This window comes from Octopus bimaculoides, chromosome 16 (assembly GCF_001194135.2).
Source record: "Octopus bimaculoides isolate UCB-OBI-ISO-001 chromosome 16, ASM119413v2, whole genome shotgun sequence".
Taxonomy (NCBI): Eukaryota; Metazoa; Mollusca; class Cephalopoda; order Octopoda; family Octopodidae; genus Octopus; species Octopus bimaculoides.
Genome location: NC_068996.1, coordinates 34,458,555 through 34,464,647, shown reverse-complemented (window position 1 = coordinate 34,464,647; position 6,093 = coordinate 34,458,555). Strand labels below are relative to the sequence as shown.

At 35.0% G+C, this 6,093-nt stretch overlaps 1 protein-coding gene across 4 annotated transcripts in view; it reads right to left on the bottom strand.

The window, feature by feature from the left end:
• Positions 1–3,282, bottom strand: part of LOC106884435 (E3 ubiquitin-protein ligase HERC2) — a 265,512-nt gene extending 262,230 nt beyond the window's left edge. For all 4 annotated transcript variants that reach the window (XM_052973690.1, XM_052973692.1, XM_052973693.1 and 1 more), the window contains exon 1: positions 3,098–3,282. The gene's annotated coding sequence lies outside the window, so the exon portion shown is untranslated. The remainder of the gene's footprint in view (positions 1–3,097) is intronic.
• Between the last annotated feature and the right edge of the window lie 2,811 nt (positions 3,283–6,093).

Here is a 6,093-nt window from a genome sequence, read left to right as displayed (position 1 = left end):
TACTGTTGCTTTAGCCCCAGGAGGACTAGTGTGTTGATAAGCCAGCTGGAGGAGATGTCCTCCTGGGGCTAAAGCAATAGTAACATCCACCCCTAGGGGTCAGCCACACTTAAGTGGCAATACACTTCACTTTATATATATATATATATATATATATATAGGTATGTATAAGAAGGGCATCCAATTATGGAAACCATTCCAAAACTAAGACAGTAGAGCAGTGTTTCTCAACCATTTTTTTGCTTAAGGACCCCTTTGATTCCTATTTTACTCTACTGAATACCAATAAACGTCCAATGTTTAAAAAAAGTCTCATTATATTTTTATAATTAAATATCATTTGGAATTGAATGAAAAAAATCGTTAAGATATTTTTTGTATTGTAGAATTATAACTAATTTATTGCAGATAAATTTTATCAACAAAATCTTATATGGACCCCCCAAGGGTAATATGGACCCTGGTTGAGAACCACAGCTGTAGAGCAACACATCGTATTCTGACTTAAGCTCTGTCTAACCATGCAACCTATGCCAGTAGAGAAAAGCAGATATTGAATGATTATATATATATATAATGCTAAAGCTGACCCTAGAGCTCGCCAGAGCATATCAAACCATCTGACCCATACCAGCATGGAAGGTAATTATACACACTTTTACACACGTACATTATATACACAACACATATATATATATTCATGCATGTATATATGTACATGCCTGCATACATGCATACATATGCATATGTATAGTTATATATAAAATGCATATATATTTAAATGTAGATAGATGCGGGTAGATGTATACACACACAAACATATAGGTACACTCCTACATACGTGGTTTCCCAACGGATGCTAAATTTTGATATAAAAATATTGTACCTAAATCAAAAACCTCTTTCTGCGTTGATGATAAAATTGAGAGAGATAAACCCAGGAGAACACATACAGAAAAGCAGTACTGATTTGTCAGTTATGTTGATGCAAGACGGTGTGTTGGAATTAAAACAATTCCATTGTCTTGGACAGATATATGAACCACAGAACAGTCTTCCATGTTCGGTGCATTCTTAAATATGTGAGCTTTTATTACGACGTCTCCAACGAATTATCAATAGACATTTATTTATAAAATATGTCATTAAAGAAAATGCAACAACGATTAGGAAGTTGAACCAGATGCAAAAAATGGTAGCTAAAGCTACACACATAATCGTCTCAAAAACGGGAAAGATAAATTGCATAATATAAACACCCCACTGATAAAGCCGGAACGGTCACAGCTGGATTGTCTTCGATCATAGTTGGTCTGCTCCATCAAGTTTATATCGCTTTTATGTCCCAAAATATAGTAGTTCTACGAATACGCTTAGATAAAATTTGTATCACACTAAAATACCGGATCGATATAATTGACTAAATTTCTAAAGCTAGTGCCCCAGAATGACCGCAGTCTAAATTACTAGAATCAGTAAAAAAAATATACAAATCGATGCACAAGCACACACATACGTCTATACATATATTCTTAATGTATACTGGCATGTAATTAATTATGTGTGAGTGTAATAGTGTTGGAATTGTATCGGTAGTCAGGACGATAATGTCCGATGATTTTGACTGTAAATAAATAATGCAATTACGAAATGAAACCAATGTGGATATGACAGTTTATGAGAGTTTTTTTTGTTTTGTTTTAATAAACGATCTCAAATTAAGTTACTTGCCTAACTACAACACACACACACACGTGTGTGTTTATGTATTAAATGTTTATATATACATATACATACACATATACACATGGCTCTGTGTGTGTGTAGTGATGCAACTGACTTCAAATTCCCTTGCATTTACCGAGATATTGGTGCAGCGAAACTTCCAATGGCTTGGACGAGTCCAAAGAATTTCAGCAAACTCAGATGCTAATACAAATACTCACAGCTGTCTTGTTGAATCAATGTAGACCAAGAATGTGGCCATAACATCGATGGCCACAGCTGGAACACATATGAGATCAATTCACTCTCAATACTACAACACAGTACATTTTTATAAAGACACACATTGTAGACAGACTATAAGTTAGTGTGTGTATATGCATACAAATATGCATAAACATACATACACACACACACACACACGTGTGCATACAACATAAGAATGGGTATATATGTATACATATACAAACGGAGTATATGTATTCATACACAAGAGTAACAACATATCTACACGTGTATACATGCTTATAAAAACACGAATGTGTAAACATGCACTCACACACATATATATACACACACAAACACAACTGTATACATGCTTACATATATGTTTACATGAACACATGTACTCCGATATATATAAATGCAAGGATGTGAATATATACATAAATACACACGAATATATGTATGTATAGAAGCAAAAATACATACGAATATGTGTATATACACAGAAATATAAAAGACAGTTATTCATACACTTAATACACATAGGTATTTCTATTTATAAACACACACACACCTATGCATGTCTGCATAGCAGAAATGGTTAAGTGCACTATCGTATATCTATGTACACACTCGTCTGTATACATGTACGCACACGTGTGTATATCTGTCATAATACACATATCATTCACTCTTGCTTACATACATATACATATTTGTATACGAAATATATGTATGTAGGAAGTCATTAGACATGCGAGAAACAGCAACCAAATTTCCCTCAAATAAACACTCTGCTGTCTAAAGGAAAAGGACACTGGTTTATTACTCCTACGTATCCTAAATCGACTGGATGTTCACGGTAGGAGTATCTAATCGTTGATTTCTGGGATATGGGAGAGAGTCTAAACAACAGATATTTACGTATTCATATCTTTATAGACATTTTGTACATAGACATTTGCATGTGTGTGTATACACTCCCTCATAGCTATGTACATTACGTGTTTGAGGAGAGAAAAAAATTAGTAAATAATGTATGTATATGTATATTTGAAAAGAAAATGAATTTATGTATGTACATATATAACTGAAAGGACAGTGTTAGTAAGTGTGCGGTAGAATATTGTTAATACAAGCTACTAACCAGGTTGGTAGGACGTTCCAATGTAATATTTGGGTATCGATGTATTTGGTAATTAGTGTCAATGCACTTTAGGATTTATATCGAAGGTTTAATAACATTTTTCCTCTTTCTTTCGCGATATACTGATGTCAGCAGCAACAGCAGCAGGTCACAGTGTATGAGTACGGTGGTGGAGGCAAGAGGAGGGGAGGGCATGAAGAAAGAGATGGTGAAAAAGAAAGAGACGTCTGATGTAACTTCCTGCACGAAACCGACTTCCGGAACGAAACCTACTTCCGATGTCTCGACGATTTGCAACTTACGAGAGATTAGATAATTATTATTATTAATAACATAACAGTTCCATATAATAGACCATGTCTCTCTCACCACCCTTAATTTTCTATCGTTGTTTGCAAATCTTAGAAGTTATTATTATTATTTGTATTATTAGCAGAGAAATTGTAGTAGCAGAAATGGTATAGAGCCAAAACAGTTATTGCCATTAGAAAATTTTTCGAAAAACAGTAGCAGAGTCCAAGGTTACTAATTGCAGGTCGAACCTACTTGTTTATTCAGCGCTATCTAAGACTATTAAATGTTTGGTGTTTATTATCTTTGAAAATGGTTTTGAGGTCATATCTTCATCGACCTCTTCCAATCATACGACATTCGAACTTAGATTCTTTGGTTTCGTCTGTCTCTTTAACTGTATCAACAAATACCAAAAAAATTACCGTCTTCTTATTTTCAATTATTCCAAAGTCAATAAATCATTCACCAGAAATTCATTGTGGTTGATTGAATAATCAGTTATATCCTATTTTCACTACGTAAAAAATGAAAGTAAACATGTTTACATTACATGCATGTTTACACACACACACACAAATATTCAATAACGAAATATTTATTCCCATTGTATGATGTTACGCTACGATGCGAAAATAGGATGTTACCCGATTCCTTTTTAAATTATAAGTCTTTGTCACGAGAAAACAATGAAGCGCCAGACAAATGAAACCCAGTTTTGCCTTTTTCTACTGTATCATGCTTTATTCTTCGATGCTTGATTTAATGAGCACTAGATAAATCCGTTTGCCTAATATTCCTTCCCTTTAGAATTGAGATTTTAGTAGAAACGGTAAACCATCAGTTTCACCCCACTAAGTCTGAATCCGAAACCTACAGAAATTTATTTCGTCACTCAGACTGATAAGCCTCCCCCACCTCTCTCTCTCTCTATATATATATATATATAGAGAGAGAGAGAGAGAGAGACACACACACAAACACATTAAGGTTTGGTCTGGTAGAAGAGCTTTGTCACTGGTTTTTGAAAGTTCTTTGAAGCTAATGCTGTTGATATTCTTTTTGAAGAACTGCAAGTCAACAACTGCCTGAAGACCACAGACAGGGAAAGAAGAAATTCCAGAGTCGACGTTCTGGGGAGAAATACTAGAAATAGTCTTCAGTGTGGTGGAGGCTTCATATGGGTGAATACACTTAGGAGGATGTTGCAAGGAAGTCAGATATGAGTAGAACTGATATAAGACCAGCCAGCTCCAAGAAGCAGTGGACACTGTGATAGCTGTAGAAAAGACAGAGCATGTTTCCCAGGTGTTGAACCATGACTGTGATGACTACTGATACTCAAGTTGGGTGTCTTTTTTTTATGTAGTCTAAAAGATGCATATGAATAGTGGCAACACTACCCCATACTGCTACTATTCTTCATCATCATCATTATCACTTTAATGTCAATTTTTCCATGCTTGTATGAGTCATGAATTTTTTGAGGCAGATCTTCAATGGCTGGATGCCCTTCCTATTACCAAGTGTCACACGTTTTCAAGCAAAGTGATATTTTCCCATGGCCATACATGTTTTCTCGGGGTATTGAAAATGAATGATATTCATTTACAACAATGACAGCTGTCAAGACAAGGAGATACAAACATTAACACACACACACATATATATATATAGGCAAATCAAAAATTAAAACAAATCAAATGTCAAAAGGACATACACAGAATGTATTAGGTTGACAATCAATTTAAGACAGGAAAAAAGAATGGGGAGGTAATGTTTCAAGCATAGTTCTTCATCAAAAAGAGGAGAGGAAAGGTCTAGAGAGAAGGAGGAAAATAGCCCAAGAAAAGCATGTGTGTGGTTACATGGCTGAAATAACCTGTCATATATATGTATGTGTACATACATACACACACATATATATACATACAACAGGCTCCTTTCAGTTTCTATCTATCAAATCTGCTCACATGGCTTTGGTTGACGCTGGGCTATAGTAGAAAACATTTATCTGAGGTGTCATGCAGCGGAACTGAACCCAAAACCATGTAGTTAGTAAGCAAACTACTTACTGCATAGCCACGCTGTGCCTATATTGTGGATGCAAAATCATCTGTGATTTTCTGAAGCATAGCATTTGTGGTGTCTTTAAGGGATTTAGTTATGTTATCTGAGATTAATTAGGGTAGTATACGACACTGCTAGCATGATATGAACAGTGATTGACCCTTTATAATGTTGAAGATAAATATGAATACCAACAATATGGCTGAGGGAAAATACCATACATCTATCTATCTTATATATTAAAAGGCAAGTTGTCTGTCTGTGTGTTGTGTGAACCACTTCTACTCCTACAATTTTCAACTGAATTTCACCAAATTCGACATGTGTGCTCTCTTTGACTTAGGACACTTTTGCTTATAATTTTTTCCTCAAAATTCCGTGCCCCCAACATAAATAGACTACTCTCAATTCACCTAGGATTTGAACCAACCACGTCTATGCAACGGTATGCATTTGATCTTATATAATAAAAGGCAAGTTGTCTGTCTGTGTGTGTGTGCTGTGTGAACCACTTCTACTCCTACAATTTTCAATCGAATTTCACCAAATTTGATGTGTGCTATCTTTGACTTAGGATGCTTTTTCTTCTAATTTTTTCCTCAAAATTCCGTGCCCCCAACATAAATAGACTTCTT